This window comes from Canis lupus, chromosome 17 (genome assembly GCF_003254725.2).
Source record: "Canis lupus dingo isolate Sandy chromosome 17, ASM325472v2, whole genome shotgun sequence".
Lineage (NCBI taxonomy): Eukaryota > Metazoa > Chordata > Mammalia > Carnivora > Canidae > Canis > Canis lupus.
Window position 1 is genome coordinate 15,566,164 of NC_064259.1, and position 24,192 is coordinate 15,590,355.

General features: G+C 53.4%; 2 long non-coding RNA genes across 3 annotated transcripts; one reads left to right on the forward strand and one right to left on the reverse strand.

Annotated features, from left to right (window-relative positions):
* The first annotated feature begins 1,049 nt into the window (after positions 1-1,049).
* Positions 1,050-10,457, forward strand: LOC118351251 (uncharacterized). Of its 2 annotated transcripts, none has more exons than XR_007403235.1 (3): positions 1,050-1,720; positions 4,045-4,205; positions 6,757-10,457. It is a non-coding gene; the product is annotated as an uncharacterized LOC118351251 (long non-coding RNA). The 2 variants fall into 2 exon arrangements; XR_004806399.2 differs by lacking the exon at positions 1,050-1,720 and adding an exon at positions 3,384-3,800.
* Positions 10,458-12,824: 2,367 nt separating this feature from the next.
* Positions 12,825-21,461, reverse strand: LOC112664755 (uncharacterized). Its single transcript, XR_003139951.3, has 3 exons — positions 20,860-21,461; positions 14,291-14,551; positions 12,825-13,801 (listed from the first exon to the last, which is right to left on the reverse strand). It is a non-coding gene; the product is annotated as an uncharacterized LOC112664755 (long non-coding RNA).
* Between the last annotated feature and the right edge of the window lie 2,731 nt (positions 21,462-24,192).

Genomic DNA, 24,192 nt, shown 5'->3' on the forward strand with positions numbered 1-24,192 from the left:
TCCAGAGGGAGGCCAGGCCTGGACCGGCGCATCAACAATGTCTGCGAAGGCTCAGTCCCGTGGCCACGCTGATGCCAGAGGGCTTTTTACGTGGAGTCCACATTCGGTCAAGCCTTGGCCAGGCTGATTTAGGGGCCTGTTTGGATTAGTGTCCTGGATGAGCACCATGGTAGGTCTCATAATTAGACTGAGGCTCCACGGCACTAACTCTGTGGAATGATCAAGCCCACAGGAGTACAGAGGAAGGCAAAATCATGGTGGCTCTGTTGGCCAGCAAGGGTGACACAGGGAGACTGGCAGCTGACCTGGGCCTGGGGACAGCAGTTAGGTGACCGGCAGGGGAGAGAAGAGAGCATGGCAGGTGAAGAGTCAGCCGTGGAGACCAAGACCTGGGATTGAGGATGACTGTGTAGCAGCCACAAAGAGGCCAACAGGCTCAGAGCGGAGGGTGTATGCTAGAGGCTCCAAGTGCAAAACACGGGCATGTCGTAGGGTCCTGAGTGGCCAGTAGTGGCAGGAGTGTCACGGGGGCCCTAAGAGGGGAGCAGTGGATAGCAGTGGGCCTGTGGCTGTATCTGGAAGGCAGAGTCCTTTTTCTTTTTTCTTTTTTTTTAAGATTTTATCTATTTATTCATGAGAGACACACAGAGAGAGGCACAGACACAGGCAGAGGGAGAAGCAGGCTCCATGCAGGGAGCCCGACGTGGGACTTGATCCCGGGGCTCCAGGATCACGCCCTGGGCTAAAGGCAGTGCTAAACCGCTGGGCCACCAGGGCTGCCCCAGGGTCCTGTCTTGAAGAAAGCTGGGGCTGGGGACTCCCGACCTGAATGCCTCTGGTACAGCTGGTGAGGTCTGAGCAGAGAGGATTGGAATCTGAATTTGAGGCTGGGCAATCATGGGTGGGGTGAGGAGAACAGACGTGCATGGATTTGAAGACAGACTCCAGGTGTGCTGAGCTGGCAGAGAGGCTGCTGGGGCCAGGCAGGAGTGTATCCGGTGCGGGAGAGGGCATGAATCTGGTGAAGTAATCACACACACACACACACACACACACACACACACACACACCTCTCTGCACACACCCCTACATCCTGCACACGTTGGGCTGCAAGCCAGTGTCACGCGTGCCTACTGCAGACTCAGGGTAGGAGGCCCTGCAGTCATTGCAAGCATTCCGGAGTGCAGACACGGCCACGCCTGGGCTAAGTTCTGGAGAAAGAACAAAAGCAACACCTGCCACTGAGCGGGGTTTGCAGGACCAGCAGGGGTGGGCCACTAAGACTTGGGGCGGCCCAGTGCAGGCTGAGGATGTGGAATTGGGGATACTAATGTTGGCTCCACATTTATGTGTGGGGGAGGGGTTGAGTGGGAAGACAGAGAAAGGAGAACCCTTTCTGTGGACCCGAGCGGTTCAGCCCTGGCCCCACACGCAGCCCACTCAGAGAGACCAAAGGCCTGCAGACCCACCCTCCTTAGAAAGCTCCCAACCATCTGCAGGGCCCAGCGTGACTCTTGGGGGTCTCACCTCCTCCCAAATGTCTTGTCCAAGACCTCCTTTGACATCATGTGCACTGTCCTCCCGGAGAGAAGCTCTGGTTCATGCGACTTTCCCAGCTCCCTGAATTCCCTATGACACATCCGTGGCTTTAATACAGCTCCGACTGGCCAGAGGGGGCATGGGGAAGAAAGACCCTCCAGCGGGAAGAAGAGCCCATGTGGTAAGTGTAAGGGAGCTTCCTGGTGGCTGGAGGGTAGACCGGGAGGAGAGGTGGGCAGGCGCTGGAGCCGAGCGGGGGCCAGAGTGACTAAGGCCCTGGCACTGAAGTGATGACCATGCTTTTGAGCCTGAGGCAAGTGACATCCGTCAAGTGGTTTGCTGCTCCATGCAGTCAGGAGGCAGTGCGAGGGGCTACTGTCCAAGCACCTATCCCTGGCATTGAGGCTGGGGTGCGGGGCACGGGGGGTGGGATGGGTCTTCCAGAGACTGTAACACAGGTCAGAACACGCACGCCAGCCGTATCAGAACCAATGTGGTGCCTCTTTCATCAAACCTCCGCAGTGTGACTCTTTGGCTTACTTCACAGGTGATGTTTCTGTGGTTGGGGGATGACCATGGACTTGCAAAAGCCCCAGTAACGTGTCTAGTTTCTCCTGATGATCATCAGTCTGGGAACCTCTGACACGGAACACTCAGCACTGTGTCATTTCCCCTTAGGTAGCATGCTGAGCCCTGGTGAGGGGTATAGGAAGAAGGCTTGGGTGCAGGGCCCCAGACTCTTGGTCAGGGGTGTAGGGCAGGGGTGGGCAGGCAGCCCACCAGGAACAGCTTCTCTTGCCCAGTGCCTGGCATCCTCCCTGCAGCTCTTCAGCTGCTCATGGTAGCCCTCAGAGGTGGGACGGGGGCAGTCCGCACCCTGGGATTCCTGGGGTTCAGCTCTGGGCTCCCCACACCTACGGGCCTAGACTCCAGCCTGGTGGTGTTTCCAGGTGGTCCTTGGAGCAGTCATTCATCCTGCTAACCAGTCAGATGTGAGACGCCAGCAGAAGGTGACAATGACCCCATTCTTGGGTCTCAGACCCACTAGGGTGGTTGTTTCCTCCTGAGGCTCTGGAGGCACCCCACCCATTGCCTGCCCTCACCTGAGTCCAGAGGAAAGGTGGGCGTGCAAGGAGCACGTTGGGCTGTGCACGCCTCTGGGAGGTGAACCAGAACAGAAGCCCAGCCTGGGGCCTCTTCAAAGCCACAGGGGAACGAGGGCAAGAGAGGAGACTCCTGGTTGCTGAGGGCCAGCTGTGTGCGGGGCAGCTGGCGGATGCAAACTCATGCACAATCCCATTCTATCGAGGGGGGAGACTGAGGCTCAGAAAGGTAGAGGGACTTGGTCAAGGCCCCTCAGTTAGTGGGTGTGTGGCTCTGGGACTCTGGAGCCATGCCCTGCCCCAGCCAGGGAGGGATGCTTGGAACCACCACCACCACTAACAGAAACGTCCAAGTTCCAAGAATTGAAACGGCCTGGGGACCACATGGCTCATTTTTTCTGGAATCTCTGTCGAATCCAGCCAAGTGGAAAGTCCGACCTTTGTTCCCTTCCCAGCCTCACAGGCCGAGCCAGGGTGGATGGCCACCCCGGCCCTCGACTTCCTGCTGGTCCCAGGTGGCCCCTCCGGGGGTGCTCCTCATACACTTGGCTGGGGCCGCCTGAGCTCAGGAAGGTGGGGGGGGGCGGGCGGCCGCCACCCGCGGGGAGCCCCAAGAGCGCAGTGGGGCTTTCCCTGGGCTCCGTGAGCCGGGCCTTTCTTCCTGGCTCGGCCTGGGGCCAGCATCACGCCCCCCCCCCCCCGCCCCGGCCTCCGCCTCCACCCCTCCCTGTCTCAGGCCCAGGCCCCGGGAGCAGGAGCAGTTAGGGGGCGGTGAGCTTCCCGGGCTGTCCACTGCCAGGGCTTCCCCAGGACAGCTGTGACCTCATCTGCCAGCAGAGCAGGCCGGGGGACATCCTGCGTGACTCATCGGTGGGCCCCGCACCAGGGGCTTCCGGGCCCAGGAGAAACCAGACACAGAGGCCCATTGTTTGCTCCGGAAGCCCCCCCTCTCACGCTGCAGCCTCAAAGGGGGCGTTTGTGTGTTCTTGGTTCTCTGTGGCTAGAGTCCTCTGGGGCGTGGGGGCCCCTGCGGCAGGAGGAAAGTCAGCAGCCAGGCACTCACCCTTGAACCCCAAAAGTACACCCCTGATGTGGGACCCCCTCTTTCTCCCTCCTGGCTCCAAAAAAAGAGTGAGTGAAAAGGTTGTGGGTCAGCAGGTGAGGCAGCTATGACCTGTTTCTCTCTGCTCTCTCCGGGTCCCCATGTAGGGCACCCCCCAGGACCCAAGGGGCCGGGCAGGTGGCCTAAACTGGGCACAGCTGGGGAATGAGGAGGAGCGGGCTGCCCCGCTGCCCCTGGGGACGGGCCAAGCTGGGTGTCCTTAGAAACCTCAAGGGGAAAACAAACAAACAAAACAAAACTTTTTCTTTCTTCTTCTTCTTCTTCTTCTTTTTTTTTTAGAGGAATCAAAGGATATAAAAGAGCATTTACAGGAAGCAAAATCCAAACGACTAACAAGTTCGTGAAGAGGTTGTAAACCCTGCTAGCTATCAAGGAAATGCAAATTAAAACAATGAAGTACTATTTCACACCCAAGAGATTGGCAAAAATGACCAAGACAGGTATTGTCGAGAATTGGCAGCATGGGCAAGGGGGGAATCAACTCTCAGGAGCTGCTGGGGGGAAAAAACACCGGCAGGCAAGTGATGGGTTTTTACTGGAAATCTTTATGTAAATTCAATGTGTACAGACCTCTGAGCAGGAATCCTGCCCCTGTGGAGCTCAGCCCCAGAGTACTGGGTGAGGCCCTAGAGTACCATGGCAGAGAACCCTTCCCCAGCTGGGGCCCCCCCACCCCCATGCACACGTATTCCCCAGTGTGCGGGCCTTCTTCAGCAAAACCTGGAAACCTGGAAACCAGGCCCCAGGGAGGTTCCCTCACCTGCTGTCCTTCCTGGAACCCACCACTGTCCAGCTGCCGACTCTGGCCCTTGGGGGTTTGGTTTCAGGACCCTGACCCTGAAGAAAGCAAGACACCCCATTTCCTTTCTAAGCTCCAGGATAACATCCCAACCCTCCCCACTCAATATGAGCTTTCTATCTTTGGGGAGCAAATCACCACAAACTTGGCAGCTTAAAGCAGCATGCCTTTGTCACCTCATCTCACAGTTGCTGTGGATCAGGAATCTGGGCCTGGCTTCTCTGGATCCTTTGCTCGGGGCCTCAAAAGAATGTAGTCTAAATGTAAGCCGGCAGCATTCTCATCTGGAGGCTCAAGTGGGGAAGAAGCTGCTTCTGAGTTCAGGCATTTCCTTGCAGCTGGATGACCGAGGCCCAGCTCTTTCTGACTTCAGCTGGAGGCCACGCCCTGATCGAGACCGCCTGTGGTTCTTTGCCACATGGGCTTCCTTCACATGGCTGTTTATTCCACCAAGCTGGCAAGGACAGGCTGTCTACTCAGAGGGGGCCCAATCCCATGTTTAAGGGTTCTTCCCCAATTAAGCCAGTCCCACTCAGAATAACCCCTGTTTTGATTAACTCAGAATTGACTGGTTTGGAATCTTACCGACACCTGCAAAATCCCTTCATATTCTATGAGCTAGGACCAAGTCACAGGTCCTGCCCACACCCAAGGGGAGGGAATTATGGGCTGAACATAGGGCGGGAAAACATGGGGGCCACTCTAGGGTGTGTCCACCACCTTTTCTGTCTTCCTGTAGAGGAAAGCTCCCATCTGCTGAAGGGAGGTGAAGGCTCAGGTTGTAAAGAACAACCTTGGGAGATGCAGCCTTCCCCACAGGGTGGTACAGGGTACCTGATGCAGGGTGGGACAGGGTACTTGGTGAGGGTGGGACTGGGCACCCAGTGAGGGGGAGAGAGGGCGGGGCTGTGGAGTAAGGGCCAACAGGAGTGGTGCTGGGGTGCTTGTCTACCTGAGGTGTGGAGGATTTTGAGGGGTGGGTGGGAAATGAGGTCCTGGGGAGGGCTGGCCTCTCCAACAGCATGAGTAAGTGAGGAGGAGTTGGGGCAGTAGGCACGGTGTACTCTGTGGGTGCTCTGGGATGACCAATTCTCTATTTCCAGCTGAGAGGGCCCCAGAGACAGGCACTCCTCATACATGTCAGCCCCTTACATTGCAACCTCTTCTGCCCCCACTATCCTTGCAATTGGGGGACCCACCCCCTCCTCTGCACAGCTTTCATGGGCGCCTAAGAGGTCAGCTATGGGGCAGATGGGAGGGCACTACGTATCCCCACAGAGGGATAGTGGGAGGATTGTCAGCCTGCTGGCCTCAGCTCAGCCTGCTCCAGGGAGGAACATTGTCAACCAAGAACAAGCACCCACTATGCTGGGCCTCCTCCCACTGCTGGGTTCGGATCCAGCAGGGACCCTCTTGGAGGTTCAGAGCCTTTAGTGCCTGTGGGCTGCCCTGGCAGCCCAGGTTTCATACTCCATGCCCTCCTGAGAGAAAGGCACAAGGCCCTGGTGGCCCCGGGTAAGGGTGAGTCCTTGAATCTGGGATCCTGCCCAGATGTCCTGGCTTTCATCCTGCCCAGTTCTTGAGAACTCCCTGCCCTGCCTCTGCACCTTGACCACCTGCCAAGCTGTGAGGTGGATGGGGTACCTGCCTCCTCTGACCTGGCCAACAAGGAGTCCCAGCCCTGTGCCACTGACTGGACCCTGGATCTCAGGCCTACTTCAGTTTCCTCTCACATTCTGGCCTACCTACCACTCTCACCCTAAGCTGAGTGCTCCCAGGACCAGGTTCCTGACCCAGAACCAATATCCTCAATCACCCTCAGCCTTTGCTCACACGTCAACCAAGCAAGGGTTCCAGATAAGGCATACACAAGCAAAGGTGGGGCCCTGGCACGATGGTTAACTCCTCTGAGCGGTGCTGGCCTCAGCACACGCTGGTCTGTTGCACTTGGTCTTCAGATGCAAACCACAGAAACCAGCTTTGGCTAACTTACTTAGAAAAAGATTTTAGTGGAAGAGTATTGTGCTGCTCACAATGGATTATCAGGAAGGCTGGAGAGCAAGGGAGGTGAGCACCGCTGGACAGTGTCTCCCATGGGGACAAAGTGCTAGTACCTTCCACCCCTGGGTGGACCCTGCTGGATCCTTCAATCGTGTCAGCCTCTTTCTGAAGCTTTGTGTCACTCCCTCCAGATTCAAAACCCCAGGTACAAGAGTTTGACTGGTCAAGCTACCCCCTGGCTGAGGAGTGAGGAGTGGACAGTAACTTCATCTTCTATGGTGCGAAGTAGGCTCTCCTTTCTTGGGGGTCGTCCAGCAGAGGAAGAGCATGGCCGTCACCTCTCAGGTAGACTCCCCCGTCTTGGCAATGGTGACTCCTGGGGCCCAGCATTCCCAGTGTGCATCAGATCCAACCAGTACGGGTTGAGGTCTCTCTGACCTGCCTCAGGATGTCTGGAGGACTGGTCACTCTTTGGACCTGGCCTGTGCACTCTCCATTTGTGTTGATGACAAGCAACTGTGCCTCGTTTCATCCCAGAACTGAGTCCCCCACCAAGCCTTAACAGACACACAGGCATTTGTGTTCCATACCTTGGGGTTTCTGACACTCCATATCTGGTACGTGGCTCATAGACTTCAGCTTAACTGGTGTTTTGCTCCTCTAGCGAATGTCCACCCTCAGAGTCATCAAATGGGGCATTTCTTCTATGATTTTACAAGATTCCCTATAACATTGTTTGGTTCTGCTGAACAAGGACATGAAGAATCCCTGGTCTAGGCTGGGCAGGGCTGGGAATGAGGAACCCGGAGCAGCAGCCTCCCAGCTGAAAATAGTCAGTATCCAGAGGGACATCTGGGAGGCCAGGAGGATAGGCCAGAGACTGCTCTCTTGGTCCTGCATCTAGAGGCTTCTCTCCTCTCCCGTGGCTCAGGGGATGGGCCTGGGGAGGCGTGGGGTGCCATCCCCGTCACAGTTCTGCTTCCAGACTCCTGCCCCGGTTGACTCAGCCTGCTTTCTCCAGCAAACTGAATTTTGGCCCTGAACATGGAAGAGGGTTCCTGAGCATTCGCTTGACCTGACAACCACCCCACAACACCATAAGGGTCTGAAGGGGAGGAGCAGAGCCCAGAGGCAGCTACCATGAAAGCTTGATCCTCAGAGCTGACTCATGGGCTCAGACCCCCCAGGGCTTCTAGGCTCAGCTAACTGCCCACCTTAGGATGAGGAATTTGCTCCCCGAACGAGGGGGATCAGATTGCACATTCCTGAGGCCTGAGTCACTCCCGGATCTTGCCTATTTTCGGGAATGTGTTTGTGCTAAGGCTGGGAGGAGAGCTGAGGGCCTGGAGGGATTGCACACTCCACAGGCAGTTCACTCCGTGTCCAGCTGGCCTGGGGCGGGGGATGAGGGCCCTCCCCCAACAAAGACGAGAGGGACAAGGCTGTGACCTTTGGAGCCACTGAGATGCGGTTCTGAATGGGCCCCAGAGGACCAGAGAAGGAAGAGGTCAGACTGAGGCAAGAACCCGAGCCTTTGCTTTGTCCAGAGTTGGCTTTAATTTGATCCCATGGGACAAAGAGTGGAGAGGGGCCAGTCCAAGCAGGGCTCCCTTGCCACAGCCCTGGGAAAAGGACTTGGTCCCTCCCCACCTCCTTCCAGGAAGGACAACCTCCTGGAGGGCACAGAGAGCTGAGTGAGGGTCTGGTTGCTCCTGGCTCCCCCTGAGCCATGGCTGTGAATCCTAGCCCCTCGCCCACCTTAGGGTGCTCCATCCAGGGTGCTCTGTTGAGATGCTCCTTTTCTGTCTCCAGCATGATCCACGCAGCTGTGGAGAGAACCCCCGCACTCCTCAGTAAATCGGCTGCTGTCACAGAGGGCATATTCAGGCACACACTGTAACCAAGCCCTTTGTGTTGTGTGGCCATGTGCCCTGGTTTGCCTGGATTGCTGGACAATTATTAATAGTACCTCTTTTCCCTCTCAAAAATGTCCTGGTTTGGAAGATAGGTGTATATTCACTCTAATTTTATAGATATTATTTTATTTAGTCCCCGCAATGCCCTACAAGAGGGGCTAAGAGCCCCATTTTATGATAGAGAAACCAAGGCTTACAGAAGAGAAATAACTTGCCCAAGGTCATACAGTTGGAAGTGGCAGATCCGGAAACTGTTAGGAACTCAGCTCTTGACTTCAAAGCCCCTTGACTTAGCCACAACACAAATTTCCTCTCCTTTGATGCCTTGAAGGAGTGAGAATCCAGTATCTCCAAATAGTAGAGAAATAACAATTAAAGTCCTGGAGTTATCTTGGCTCTCCTCCCAGCCCCACACTTCGGCTATCTTTGGCATGTTGTTCCCTTTTTGAGAGACAGCGTGCACAAATCTGATTTGCTTGTTGGCGGTGGAGGTATCATAATCATCAGACGAACAAGCATCGCTGTGCCTACCGTGTGCCAGGCGTTGCATCCAACCCTCACGCCAGCCCTGCAGGCAGGATGTTTTGGTCCTCCTTGCACAGAAAGGAAACTCCCCAAGGTCATACAGCTGCAAGGAGTCAGAGGGGTCAGAACGTGGAGATCCCAGCTTTGAGCCAAGTGAACTCTGCGCAGGGTGCCATTTCGGAAGCTCACCAATGGAGCGCTGTGTGGGCTGCAAGGGAATAAGGTTCCACTGCGTGTATGGCAGAGACAAATGGCTGAACCACTTTATGGACCCAAAGACTCTCAAAGTCCCCAGGCATCTTGGCTACCGAGGAGCCAGGGCTGTCTTGCCCAAGAGCACAGCAATAAGCCCCATGAGTTGGTCTGAGGCCCATACACAGATGGTCTTCATTTGCTGATACATCACATTTAAAAGGTTTCCAGACGGCGCTTTTATTTCTTTGGTGGAGAGATCAGACAATGTTCAGAGCAGAGCATGTCCACCCTGAAGGTAGAAAACAAACCGTTTCTGGAGACCAGAACTCCCTGCTCCAGTTTCTGCACCCAGAGACCAGCACACTGTGAGAGCCTCTTCCCGCCCCAACACCCTGGTCCCTGGGGGAGAGAGATATAAAAGCAAGCACATTCCAGATGGTCCAGGGAAAAGGGGATTTGGGAAAAGGATGTTTGTTCAAAATTTACCAAAAATAGATAACCAAGGGGAGGAAGAGTCCACCTCTTGACCCATTTAAAAAGCTATTTCCCAGGAAAGACTTTCTAAGTAGTGGACAGTCACAAGAGGAAAAACCAGTGGCTTTGACAATGTAAAAATATAAACATTGGGAGGTTAAAAGCCATCAAAAAACAAAAATAAAAGGAAACAGCACACTAGTAAAACACATATGCCACAAATGTCACAATGGCAATGTAGAGAGAGCTCATAGAGTGATTTGCTGGTATTTCCAGGAACTGGTGCAGACCCATGACACTGGTCCTCTTGGACCTCAGCTGGTGGTGGCATATAAGTCAGGGACAACCCTTCTAGAAATATTTTGGCAGAATCAAGGATGTTTAACTAGACAACATAAATGTCTTGGAATTTTCTCTGTGGAAATAATTAGAAATTCAAACAAGAAATTATGGGCAAAGATGATCCATAATGGGAATGTGGAGTAGCAAAAAACTCAGAAGCCTAAGATATTCCAAAATAGGTGAAAAATTAAATATATTACACTCCAGCTATATGATTACGCGGCCCTTTAAAATGGTATTTTTGAGGAATGTTCATGCAGAGCAAAAAGAACTATAAAATGTTATTGAACAGGGGGAATCCCTGGGTGGCGCAGCAGTTTGGCGCCTGCCTTTGGCTCAGGGCGCGATCCTGGAGGCCCGGGATCGAGTCCCACGTCGGGCTCCCGGTGCATGGAGCCTGCTTCTCCCTCTGCCTGTGTCTCTGCCTCTCTCTCTCTCTCTGTGACTATCATAAATAAAAATTAAAAAAAAAATGTTATTGAACAGACTGCAAGGCAATTGTATGATCCCAATTTTAAAAAGCATGCATCCGTACATGAATGGCACGGCTATGTAGAAACATGACGACTGCCAACCATATACCCCGGGGTCAGGGAGAGTATGTTATGGCACTTTCCCTTCAGGCACCATCCCTAAGGCATGTAAGCTGGCACCACCCCCTGCCCTCTGAGGATGGTAGGCACGTCATGAGATCACTTAATGTTCCAGAGGATGGAGGGGAGGCTGGGAATGGGGAAGGAGCCTGGGGGAAGGTCCAGAGCAAAAATGGCCCGGAGAGCAGGACGTTCAGGTGCCACCAGTAATGGTAGGTCCGGAGAATGTCAGGGCCAGTGGACCATAGGCCAGTGGACCACGAATATCACCACAATCCGAGTCCAGATGACAGCATCAAGGACCAGTCCCCAGATTAGCTCCATGGACAGAGACAGGCGCAATGGTTGGGTTGACCTGCTCTGTGGAAAGGAGTCAGAAGAACTGGGTCGTTGGCCTCTGTCTCTGCCCCAACTCACCACCTGGTCCTGGTGAGATGCTGAGCTTCTCTAGCCCCCGTTAGCTCATCTCTAACACTGGATGTGAGTTCACCCTTTGCCTACCTGTTGTGAGGACTGAAGCAGGCCGTGTAGACCATGTGGGGATCTATGGATTCCTGCTGGCCTCTGAGGGATGAGGCTGATTCCAGGACTTGATAGCCCCAGGCCCCTCCAGAGCCAGCCTTTTTCTAGAATCCTTCCCTTTCCACAAGCCCCAGGCCTGTTTCTTCTGGACCCCTCCAGCACTTTCTGCCTGACCACACAGATCCTTAGCTCTTTCATGCGTGAAAAGCTCGTCTTTATGTATTTTTTATTTAAACTCAATTAGCCAACATAGAGTACATCATCAGTTTCAGGTGTAGTGTTCAATAATTCATCGGTTGCGTGTAAAACCCAGTGCTCATCGTATCGCGTAAAGCTTGTCTTTACAATTACATTGTCAGATGGTTGGCTACTAAGGACGCTCGACTGTGCCCCAGGCTCTGTCTGGAGAAGAGCATCCCGCAAGGGGAGTGAGACATGCTCCTCTCTGAGAGTGAAGGGACAGTGGCCAGCGCAATCGTATGGCTGCTCTGGCTCCGCTGGAGGTGGAGACGGGCACTGCCGCAGGTGACTCAAGGGCCTGTCTAGAGACCAGCCCCGCCACCTGTTGACCATAGAAATCCGCAGATGGACACGGCTCTTGCTGGAGGAAGGCAGGGTGTTGGAGACACTGCCTGAGGCTGTTTAACCTCCAAGCGCCAGGATGGGCTGTGTCACTTCAAAGCTCTCTTCCAGATCCCGAGGCTTCAAGTTCCAGGACGGTAAGCACCCAAGGCCTTGGGATTCAGAGGACAGAGAATTCCAAGTGGTGCAAGTCCTGAGACTCTGAGAAGTGTCCTCAGGAACAGCATCCCCGGGCCGCCCTCCTCCATAGAAGTCACACAGCTTATTCAAACCCATGGGGGCGCCTCCCCTTGACATTGGGGAAGTCAACATTTCTGCCCAGAAGCCTCCACAGCCAACCTGTCACCAGAAAACCAGAGGTGGGTTATCCAAAGGAGAGGTGCTAATTAGTCATCTAAGACCAGGGCTCGTGCAAATGAAACACAGGGACATGAGACCCTCAGTATGTTCTGTCCAGAGTGTGCCCTCCTGAGACAGGTCTTCTCAGATGCTTGCTGTCCCTGGCTGGGTCATTGGGAAAGTCAGAAGCCTAAGTCCTTGCCCTGGGGCAGGGTCTAGCTCTTGAGAAGGAGACATTCCAGTGGGTCTCAGAGTTTTAACTCCCTCCTCACCATGGTGAGAAGGGTGGGAAGGCCACCTGATGTGTCCTTGGATCTTGTTGCTGACTTACTGTGCTGCCATCCCTGGGGGGAGGCTCGGATTCACTGGGGCGGAGGGGCCTTGAGAGACATACGGCCAAGCACACCCTGTCCAGCCTCCCTGGAACGTGTGGCCCCCGAAGGACAAAAGAACAGCCTGACCACAGGCCCAGCCCTGGGAACAAGGGGTGGCTTCTGGCCCTGGGACTGATGAGCTCATCAGGTTCCTCTGGCCTCATGCAGGCCAGAACGTTCCCTATGCTGCAGAACCCTCAGAACCTGAACCCTGTCCCCACCCGTGCCTGGCACAGCAGCCTAGAGCTGCCTGGCGGGAGCAGGGCTCTATCTGCAGGGCACGGCAGGTAGGAAGCAGAATGGGGAGTTGTCTTGACCATGAAGTTAAGCGTGGGTGTGAACCTGGCACTCGAGAACTCACATCTGGCACAACTGCCTTCTCCAGGTTAATATTCCAGTGCCTCAGACCTCTACTCAAGCCCAGGTGTTTCTTTATTTTTATTTTTATTTATTTATGGTAGTCACAGAGAGAGAGAGAGGCAGAGACATAGGCAGAGGGAGAAGCAGGCTCCATGCACCAGGAGCCCGACGTGGGATTCAATCCCGGGTCTCCAGGATTGTGCCCTGGGCCAAAGGCAGGCGCTAAACCGCTGCACCACCCAGGGATCCCAGCCCAGATGTTTCTATGTGACTCCACAGTTCAGCTCAGCACTGAGTTGGGGCAGGAGCTGATCCTCCCCCAGCCCTAGCACACATGCCAGCTGCCAGGCAGGGGCCCTGGTAGGCTAAAATGCCACTGCAGTTGGAGAGGGACATCCCTGGGGCCAGGAGGACTGGCTCTGATCACTGAATGCCCACAGGTTTCTTTCCTCTAAGCCGAGAGCCCACTGTGGAACGGGATGCACTCACACACTCCTACACACGGTCACCTTGGACTTTGTATGTATGGATTTATCCATATGGTTTTTTGCCACTCAGCAAAAACCAGTGGGTCCCAGCAGTTCTCAACTGACTGCTGAATTCCTGGTGCCTGGCACACAGTAGGCACTTAGTCAGCACCTGAATGAATGAATGAGGCTAATGCATCGAGGTCATCCAGGCCCCAGCAGTTCTCAGGCTGCCCTTGCTGGATTCCCCACTCCCCTCCCGGTGGACAGATGGGGGTGCTGAGGCAGAGGCCAGGCAGCCCGCCGGCTCTGGCGATTTCACCTGAGTGGCTTGGACCTCAGGCTCTGGGCTTTGTGCATGGACTTTGGCTCTGGGCTCGAGCCTAATCCTCATTCCCTGTATCCTCCTCACTTCCAGCTTGGCCGTGGGCCTCCCTTCTTCCCAGCTCTGCAGGGTCTGTGAGACACCGGGGGAGGGTGAGTGGCATCCTCCATTTCCTCTTCACCGAAGCTGGTGGAAGGGTGTGTCTCCGGCCTCTGGGGCTCCCTGTGGGCAACAGTGGGATTGGATCATGGCAGAGGGCCCGTGGGGCCTGCCTCCCACCGGACACTGGAAGCAGCTCCTTGGCCTCCCTCCTCTCCATGTCACCCTCTCCCAGGTCCCGGCTGTGTCTGACTCATTGGCCCCTCATCCCACCCCTTCACCACCTGACACAGCTGACAGATGGATCCCCCACCCCCCATCCCTGGGGCATGGGCAACTGGACTAACCGGTATTTCTAGACTCAGAGTCAACGCAGGGGTGGATACTACCCTGGCACTGAGCTAGGATTTCACCTCTACCCACTTTGGTGATCCTTGTCGGACTCTGTGAAGTGCCGTGTATTGACTCCGCGTCGCACTCGAGGAAACTGGGGTGCAGAGGGTTGAAGCTACTGGCCCAGGACGAAGAGCTGAGCTGGTGCTTCTCCACACACCACCCAGGAGCCCCACGCCGGCCCTCGCCCCCCTCTCCTCTGTGTTACATGATCCTCACCCTGCGGAGCTGCGAGTGTTGGCAAGCGTGGCATCTCCGGGGAGTGGGGAGCCCTCGGGAGCAAAGCCAGGCTCCGGGGCCAGGCCGGGGGGCAGGATGGTCTCCCCGGGGGGCCTGGAGCCAGCCAGCCAGGCGCTGGTAGTTTACAGCTGTTCTCACGACACAGGGGGCAGAATCCAAGACTTTCCCAGCCACTGAAGAGGGGCATCTCCATCTGTGCCCGTGTCCCTGTGATGCCACCAGCTCTGTCCGCGACGGGAGCTGCCAAGGGAGGAGAAACCTTCTGTCATCGTCCTGGGGCAAGGAACAGCCCTCCTGCCACACTCACTGCCTGGTTACCTTTCTCCTGCTTCACAGGAACAGGACCCAGTCTTGCTTGAAGCTGTCTACCCCCAGGCCACAAAAAGCCTCAAATGTCGCAGGGCCACCAACCGCCACAAAGCCTCCGCTGCTCAGAGCGTAGGAGCCCCGAGAATCAGACGCCGCTCAGGGGTTCACTGTCAGAGTGTTTGTCCTCCGACTCCCGCACCGGCCCCGTATGTGGTCCTGCTGCCCTCTGGCCCTTTGGAGCCCATGTGAGCTGAGATTTTTCTTTGTTTCTTTGTTTCTTTCTCTTTTTTTTTTTTTTTAAAGATTTTATTTATTTATTCATGATAGACACAGAGAGAGAGAGGGGCAGAGACACAGGCCGAGGGAGAAGCAGGCTCCACGCAGGGAGCCCGACGCGGGACTCGATCCCGGGACTCTGGGATCACGCCCTGGGCCGAAGGTGGCGCTAAACCACTGAGCCACCGGGGCTGCCTGTGAGCGGAGATTTCCGAGCAGGAGCACAGCCACAGGCGGCTGGCTTGGGGCGGCTATGAAATCTGACAGCAACTGGCAGGGCTGCGAGGGACATTTCGATATCATGTCCTGCAGTGGGTCCAAGGACCGCACAGCCCTGGCACCAAGGCCGCGCCCAGTCCGAGGCTCTAGGGGAAGATCCTTCCTTGCCTCTTCTAGGTTCTGTGGCCCAAGACATCCCTAGCCTGTGGCTGCATCCCGCCATTGTCTGTCTCCGCATCTACACGGCCTTCTCCTCTTCTCTGTGTCCATCCTCTGAGGGTCTCTTGCAAGGACACTTGTCACTGGATGACCTCAGCTCGCAATCCTTAATTTAATTACATCTATAAAGCCTACCTTCTCCAAATAAGATCCCATTCACAGGTGCTGGGGGTTGGCACGTAGGCATATCTTTTGGGGGGAGCACAATTCAACTCACGACAGGTCATTATGTCACACATTATAGGTCTACACCGGCCGGGGAGGCCCTGTGGGATCTGGTGCCCATCCAAACTCTGCACCTCCCACCTCAGCCCACCGCTGCCCACTTCCACCCCGGCACCCCTGCTGTTTCTCCAGCACACCAGGTTAGCTCTGGCCTGGGCTCCTCGGGTGCTGGTCCCGCTGCTGGGAGAGTGCACCGTGGTCTTTCACACACCTCTCATCATCAGAGACAGCGTTCTTTAGGGTGTCAATCTTCTGATGGGGAGGCCTCCTTGGTCACCCCGTCTAAACTTCTGACACTCTTCCAAGCACTCCCTCTCTGTCTCCTGCTGTGTCTGTCCCCTCAGCGCTCATCACATTGAACCTACATGCAGTTTCCTCCTTTATCTGTGTGCTGTCTGCCCTCTCCTAGGAGGCAGGGCTGTTTCTGTCAGTTGTGCTCATGGCTGTGTCTCAGCAGCTAGAAGGGCTGGGGCAAGGCGGCCTTGGTTGAATGCATGAATAAATGAATAAATGAATGAATGAATGGATAAGCCTCTGCTTAGGCTGAGTTCTGAGTTCCCAGAAGCCTTCATGGTTGTGCTAGCCCCACTTCCCTGAACTTTTGGCACAACTTGGACTCTGAAGGGCCCACAAGTCAACCTGTGAGCATCCTCTTTATCAAGGGTAAGTCTAGAAGGGGGTCACTACTGCTTCTGCAGACACTCCCTGAGTCCACAGACAAGTCAACCCCAGGCCCTGGGTCTCTCCTGGCCCCTCTTGCCACACACTTGCCCTGGTCACAGTCATCCCATTCAGACATGTGTACCCAGGGACCAGTGTGGGAAGGATGGGTGGGCCCTGCTGCCCCTGCCCCCCTTCAGAGCTGCCATGGGAGAGGGGCACAGGGTGGGAGCAGGTCCTTCTGATGCACTAAAGCCTGGATGAAGGCCTCCAGGGCACAGAGGAACACACATGGGCAGCGCCCAAGGCCCTGCAACACTGTGGGGAGGCTCCCCCAAACACCACCCCTACATTTGGTTGAAAATCCTCCCCAGCAGAGTCTCCACTTCAGAAGTGGTAGATTATGGCCAGAACCCTGGGCCCAGAGGTAGGCAGGACCCTGTCTTTCCCCTCCCAGCTGTGGGACACACACACATTCCCTTCTATTGCTGGTCTGCTTCCTCATCCCTAAGTCAGGGCGCTCGAGCGCAGGAGGGATGGCTGAAATAGGATTCTTCTATGTTGACCCAAAGAGCTCTGTTGTGGCTGCCTGGAGCATTGAGTTGAGAAGGATTCTGAGGTTCAGTCGAGGGTTACAAGGAAGGAAGCACAGTGGTCAGTTAGCAATGTCTGCCATGGGGCTGGCGGGGGGCGGGGGCCGGGGGAGAGTGAGTGCCAAGGTGTGGGAAGGCTCAGTGAGATGTGTGTGACGGTGCTTTGGGCTACAGGTCTACACGGGTCTGCGGATGCCTGCGGGAGCACCAGAAGTCCTTGCTGGGTTCGGTTGGGGACTCTGAGGCAGCCGAGGTGACTGCTGGCCGGGAAATCCTCAGTGACCCAGTGGAGACACTGCTCCTTTCCTAGGCTGGAGTGGAGGCCACAGGACAGTGAGCCGAGGCCCCACACTACACTTTGGCTTCGGTGTAGCCCTGGTGCTTGCCGGTGGAGGCTGGCTTCTGGCCCGGGCTTGGATCAATGCGGCCGTGGCCCTGCCTGGGCCTGGCCAATGCCCTCCTCAGCTGTCAGAAGTGAGGGCTCCTCGGGACAGACACGGAGCCCCGCACACCCCCTCCCGGAATGCTGGGAAGACTTTTCACAGCCAGAGTTGCCAGAGCAGCCTGAGCGCCTTGGCCACCTTGGGAGGAGGTGCCCCAACATGCCTAGAGCCTCCGTTTCCCATCCGTGAGGTAGGAATCACACCAGCTGTTGACTTCTCAGGAGGGGCAGGTGTAGCTGTGCCTGGCAGAAAGGCAATGGCCGTTGGGTGGGTGAGTGGCAGCCACATGGCCAGGGCCAGAGCTGTGGCCACCTAGAGGATGGACCACCTTTTCCTAATGCGCACAAAGGCGCCCTGCGGGCCAGTGGCAGCTCTGGGGTTCCAGATCATGCTGAACCACTAGCTTCATCGTTACAGATCTTCATGCTCTGAATGAGGCAGGCAGGTTCAGAAAGAGGGAGTCATCCGACGTGGTGCCAGGAAGGCTTCCTGGAGGAGGGAGGGCTTGAGCTGCGCCTTGCGGGGTCCGAAGCAACGTTGACCACCACGGGCCAAGTCTGGACAGCTGACTTCCCCCAGACGGACTGCGACCGCTCTGTGCCTTTCCCAGCAGAGCTGTTTACTTTCCTACTTCTGTATTTTGGTTCCTGCTGACTCTTCTGTGACATAAATGCAAATGAGACAACAAGCACAACAACTTCAAAGCCAAGGAAGCCTGCGGAGGGGGCTGTCCCCACGGGACCCTGCTGGGCAGGGAAGCTGGGCAAGGGGATGGCCCCCTCCCTCAGTGTCTGCCCTCCCCCGGGCTCAGCTCAGCTGGGTGAAGAGGCCTTCAAAGGGCCCCAAGGCCTCTGAGCGACCAGCAGGAGAGGGCGGCTGGGGGCAGAGTTCTGCACTAACCGACAAGAACTTCTAGCATGGCTCACGGCTGGATTTTCCACATAATTTTTTTTTTTTCTTTTACCACTGGGAACTTAATTCAAAGGTTTTCCTGTGCGGAGCTCCAGAATATAAAATGGAAGAAGGAATGACCCGGAGCTTACACCCTATCCACTTTTTGGACACCTTCCTGAAACACTTCTTGGGCCACCAGTAGTTTGAAAACTCCTGAGCCCCAGGATGCGACCCAAATGTTTAAAGCTCTTGCCAACTTTCCCCTCTGCCTGCCCAACACCTCTGCAGCCCCACGTGTGGCCACACCAGGTACTCCCGTTCCTGGCCAGGCCTTCACAGGTTTTCACACTGTCTGCTTTGTCATCCCAAATGCTAATCTCTCTCCCTTTCTTCCTTCCTCCCTCTCATTTTTCTCCTGGAAAACTCCTACTCATCCTTCACGACCCCAGCTAGGATACCACTTTGTTAGAGAAGCTTTTACCGTGATGTCCCTCCACCAGCCACTCACAGATGTAGACAAAGTGGTCCTTTCTTCCTCTCCCTTTGCTTCGTCCCCAGCCCAGCATCAAAGTATTCCTTCTACTGTGTTTGAAGTACCTGATTCCCTGTTTGTCCCCACAAGTGTCTAATCTCCTTCAGAGCCTGCTGTCTTTTCACCTCTGCCTTCCCTAGGGCTGGGAACCCATCTGCCCTATATGGGTGACTGCTCAGTGGTGTCGGGAGGCAGCCACAGGGGCCTCAGCTTACTGGCCTGAAGGTGGGATTTGGGCCACTTGATGGTGTTTGGAGGTCCAGCTCAGGGCTACTCCTAAGGCCACACAAAGTGGTTGAGCCTGCATCATTGCTAATTTCCGCATGCAGAGGGAGGCCCAGAGGATGGAGGAACCCTGGGCTCCCTCGATCTTTCTGGTGTGGCTTTGGAGATCCAGGTTTATAGGCCTTGAGCAGTGTAAGGCTCTTCATCTTAGCTCCGGCCACTGCCGCCCCCCACCCCCGGCCCTCCAGCCCAGCAGGAAAGAGGCATCTCTGTTCCAGGACTCTGGGGCAAAAGGTCACTTCCTGGGCCAGGGTAACCATGGCAGCAGCGTGATCGCCTCCCTTCCCCTCTCCCCCAGCAGCCTCGGACCAGCCAACTGTCTTCACAAGCTCTGATTTTGTCCAAATCTGCAGTTTCAGGCTGAGGAAGGTCTTGCACCAGTTTCTGAGCCCCGGCCAGATTCCCAGGTGTCCTGGGCAGTGTAGGATCTGCCGCTTACTCATCCGGGGGGCTCCTGTAAGCTGCTGAGCCTTCTGCTTCAGTTTCCTCAGCTACAAGGGAAGGAAGCTGATTTTGGTGAGAGGTGATCAAAACTGGGCTGAAGAAGCCTTAGGATTCCACAGACCTAAGAGTACTTTTGCCAAGCCCACTACTTTGCACGTTTTTTTTGTTTTGTTTTGTTTTAATGTCAGACATGTTAAAGCTCTGGGTAGGATTTTTTGCTTGAGAAAAGAATAAAGATTTTAGCTGATTAAAAAAAAAAACACCTGTGAATTACTAGATACGATTTCTATGCATTTAGACACCCAGTGTGTCCTGAAATTCTCAAAATTGGGACAGAGAGAAACTGGGGGGGAAAAGAGCTGTTTCCTGTTTCCCAGCCATGAACCTCTGCTGTCATTGTGACATTACGAGGTGCCTGCAAAGCCTCTGTCTTCCCTGCCTTTTGCTTTCAATGTCAGCATTTCACTCACTTAAGACCGACTATATTTTTGTGCTCTTCAAATTCTTTTAGGGGTGCCTGGGTGGCTCAGATGGTTGAGCATCTGCCTTGGGCTCAGGTCATGATCCCAAGGTCCTGGGCTCGAGTCCCACATCAGGCTCACTGCTGGGGGCGGTGTGGGGGTAGGGGAGTCTGCTTCACTCTCTCCCTCTGCTGCCCCCCCTGCTTGTGCTCTCTCGCTCTCACTCTCTCTCATATAAATGGGTGGATAAAATCATTAGATAAATAAACAAAGTCTACTTTTAAATCTCCCTCCTCCTTCTCCATGGGTTCCTGGGGTGGTCAGCGGAGTGTCTCCCTGGCATAGGGGAGGGAGGGGATGGATGTGGGGGAGGTAGGCTGGGGGTTGGCTGGATGGGGTGAGCGGTGTGGAGACAGGGACACGGGGAACTGAAGCCCGAGTGAGCACTATCCCCTGGGACCTGGGGCCTATAGGAGAGGTTACTAAACTCTGCGGGCAAAGTTTCTATTATTCTGCCCAGGCTCCTGGCAGCCGACCCAGTAACAGGGGCTGCTGGGATTCCAAAACAGGAACTGGGGCAAGAAGATGGAGGAGCTGTCACGGCCCAGGGCTGAGCGAGGACACAGCAGTGCCGGCCTGTCCCACACTCCCTGCCACCCCCCGGGGCCCAGGGAAATGCCTCTGACGTGGGCAGTGCTGCCAGCCACAGCGAGCCACCTGGATTCATGCCCAGCTGGGGACAGGAGCCTGCATCACCCCAGTCGTCCTGGCCACCCAGGTCAAGCAACTGAGATGTGGGTATTTTAAAATCAGAATGGGACACATTCCAAACCCGGAGTCTGTCTCAGGAGAGAGTATTGGCACTGGAGACGGAGGCCAAAGGATCTTTGAACCTACTCTGCAATGTTCTCTTTTTTCTTCCCCCAAGGAAAACGTATTCGTGGACTACTTAGGTAATAAAAATTATTAAAAGCCTTAAAGAACTTACTGTAAAAATATCAACTGTCTTACAGTTAACTCCGAACATGCTCCTTTTTAGAGATGGGGGTAGGGACTGACTGGTTCGGACCGTGCTCCCGACTTGTCAAGTGGTCAGATCTGGCTCCTTGGGCCTCCGTTTCTCCATCTGTACAACGGGGAGGTGAACCCAACAGGCTCCAAGGTCCTTCCAGCCCTGACATCAGGTAACAAGAAGCTTTACTGTGTGAGGCAGCAAACAACCAAACTGACAGTCTGTGTCTGTCCAGGTTCTTCTGGGCCTTCTCAAGGTTTATACTTATGTGGTCTGGATTCATTCCAGATGCAGTGTCCCCTGAGCTGCGAGCCCTCAGGGGCTTGGGTGTGGTCCCAGGGCCATAGGCGACCGCAGAGCAGCCCGGGGCTCTTCGGGCAGCTGAGCTGAGCTGCCTTTCTGGGGACAGTATGCCAGGCCTCAGAAAGCCTCAGGGTAGTCAGGACAAACACTGGCCTAGCAGCAGGATTTGTCACGTCCCTTTCTGAGTTGGGGATTGAACAGCCATGACCTGTGTGTGTCATTAAGACAGAGATGGTCTGGTGAGGGACATTGGCCCAGTGACCCTGCCCCCGGCACCAATCGCTATGACAACAGCTCAATAGGGTCCCAAGAGCCTAAGAATCCTGCTTCCACTGAGAGCGGGGTTGGCTAAGGTCAGACAAAGAAGGATTAATAGAGCCCTGTTCTCATTAAGCCACAAAGCGCCATTATTACAAGTCGCAATGGCTCTACCAGGAGATGCATCATGTTTTCAAGTCACAGAAAGCCCAGTACACCAAAGGGAATGGTTCCAGCATCAGCCTCATAGTCACCCTGAGCCCAGAATCTGAGGAGGAAGAGAAAAACGAGAAACACCCCAATGTTCAATAGATGGTTACATAAAGCATAGCGCGGTCAAACCACAGCCTGGGCTGCACTCATGCACACGTCCACGTTCATGATGTTATTGCGTTGAAGTCCTCACAGTACACGGAAACAAGGTTACAAAATCTGTCCATAGATGCCTTTTTTGTTAAGAAAAAATCATATGTATATCTATAAATCATATACATATATATGTATACACAGCAAAAATACAGAAGAAAATATTTTAAAATGTTTTCAGTGATTATCTTTGGCAAATGTCACTTTTTTCTCTTGGTTTATCTGTATTTTATAATGAACATATATTGATTTTTCTTATATATATATATTTTTAAGATTTTTATTTATTCATGCGAGACAGAGAGAGAGAGAGAGAGAGAGAGAGAGAAAGAGGCAGAGACACAGGCAGAGGGAGAAGCAGACTCCATGCAGGGAGCCCGACGTGGGACTCGATCTTGGGTCTCCAGGATCAGGCTCTGGGCCGAAGGCGGCGCTAAACCGCTGAGCCACCCGGGCTGCCCTTTTCTTGTATTTCTAAACACTTGTTTTCTTAAACGTTGGTACAGAGAATTAGAGGATGGTCATTCTTTCCCTCTGTAGTCAAACTTCAGTTAATAAAACTTATAAGACCTCATTGATTTGGAGGATCAAATTTTCTTGTAAAGAATATTTATAATCTAATATTTATAATGTAATATTTTATTAATTCAGGAACACATTTTTTAAAATTTTGCATTAGTTGCATTTTCCTTGGCCATTAAGAAGCCCTGTGTATGTAATTCTACACACTGACTTTACCCTTAGTTCTCTGTCAGATGCATACTTATGTTTTGTCTAGAATTCTTTTTTTTTTTTTTTTTTTTTTTTTTTTTTTAATTTTATTTATTTATGATAGTCACAGAGAGAGAGAGAGGCGCAGAGACACAGGCAGAGGGAGAAGCAGGCTCCATGCACCGGGAGCCCGATGTGGGATTCGATCCCGGGTCTCCAGGATCGCGCCCTGGGCCAAAGGCAGGCGCCAAACCGCTGCGCCACCCAGGGATCCCTAGAATTCTTTATTTATAGTTTTCTTCTTATTTGAATTTCCATAAGTAGCATCAAATTATGTTTGGATCAAAGTGTCATATCATTTAAAAAATTCTTTAAAAGTCTCAGCTTGAAAAAACAAAAAAGAGAATCAAGAGCTTTTGCTATTTTGGTATGGGCACAGTTTTCTATGTGAAATATTGTTTTAAAAAACGGGGAAATCTATGACCCCAAAAGTACAAACTACCAAAGAAAACCAAAACACATTGGTCTTCGTTAAAATCTAAAACTTCTGTGCTTCAAAGAACACTACTGAAAAAGTGAAAAGGTAGCCCACAGAGTGAGAAAAAATATTTGCAAATCGTAGGTCTGATAGGGGACTTGTATCTAGAATATATAAGGACCTCTTACAACTCAATAATAAAAAATCAAACCATCCAATTACAAAATGGGGAGAGACTCTGAACAGACCTTTCTCCAAACAGGATATAGGAATGGCTAATAGGCACAGAAAAGATGCTCAGTATCATTAGTGGGAAATGCAAATCAAAAGCACAATGAGATACCACTTTATATTCATGAGGCTATAATGAAAAGACAGATAGTAACAAGTGTTGGGGAGGATGTAGAAAAATCCAAGCCCTCATCCAGCACTGCTGGGAATGTGAAGTGTTGCGCCTACTTTGGAAAACATTCTGGCCGTTCCTCAAAAACTTAAACATAGAATTACCATATGATTCAGCAATTCTACTATAGGTATATATCCAAGAGAAATGAAAACATATGGCTACACAAAAACTTGTGTGTGAATATTCCTAGCAATGTTATTCATAATAGTCCAAAGGTCTATTTGGGTCTAAACAACCCAAATGTCCATCAGTTAATAAATGGATATTCCAAAGTGTGGAATAATAATATAATAATAATTTATTCCATATAATAATACGATGGAATATTATTTGGCCACAAAAAGAAAGAAATACTGATGCATTCTAGAATGTGGAGGAACCTTGGAAATATTGTGCAGGGTGAAAGAAACAAACAACAAAAAGCCATTTATTTGCTTGTTTCTCTTATATGAAATGTCCAGAAAATAGATTGATTGCTTAGGGCTAGGGGGTTGGGGAGATTGGCATATGGTAGCCAAAGAGTGTGGGGTTTCTTAGATGATGAAAAATGCTCTGAAATTGATGGTGCGGGTTGTTGTGCAGCTCTATGAATATAAGAACCACTGAATTGTACATTTTAAGTGGGAGAGTTGTATAGTATGTGGATTACATCTCAACAAAGCTTGTTAAAAAATCCTGGGAAGTCGCCATGCTTGGCCCACTCAGTAGAAGGAGTGTTCTTGGCAACTCAGGTCTACATGGCAGCAGAGATGGGTTTAAACTCCAGCTCAGCCATTTCCCAGCTGGG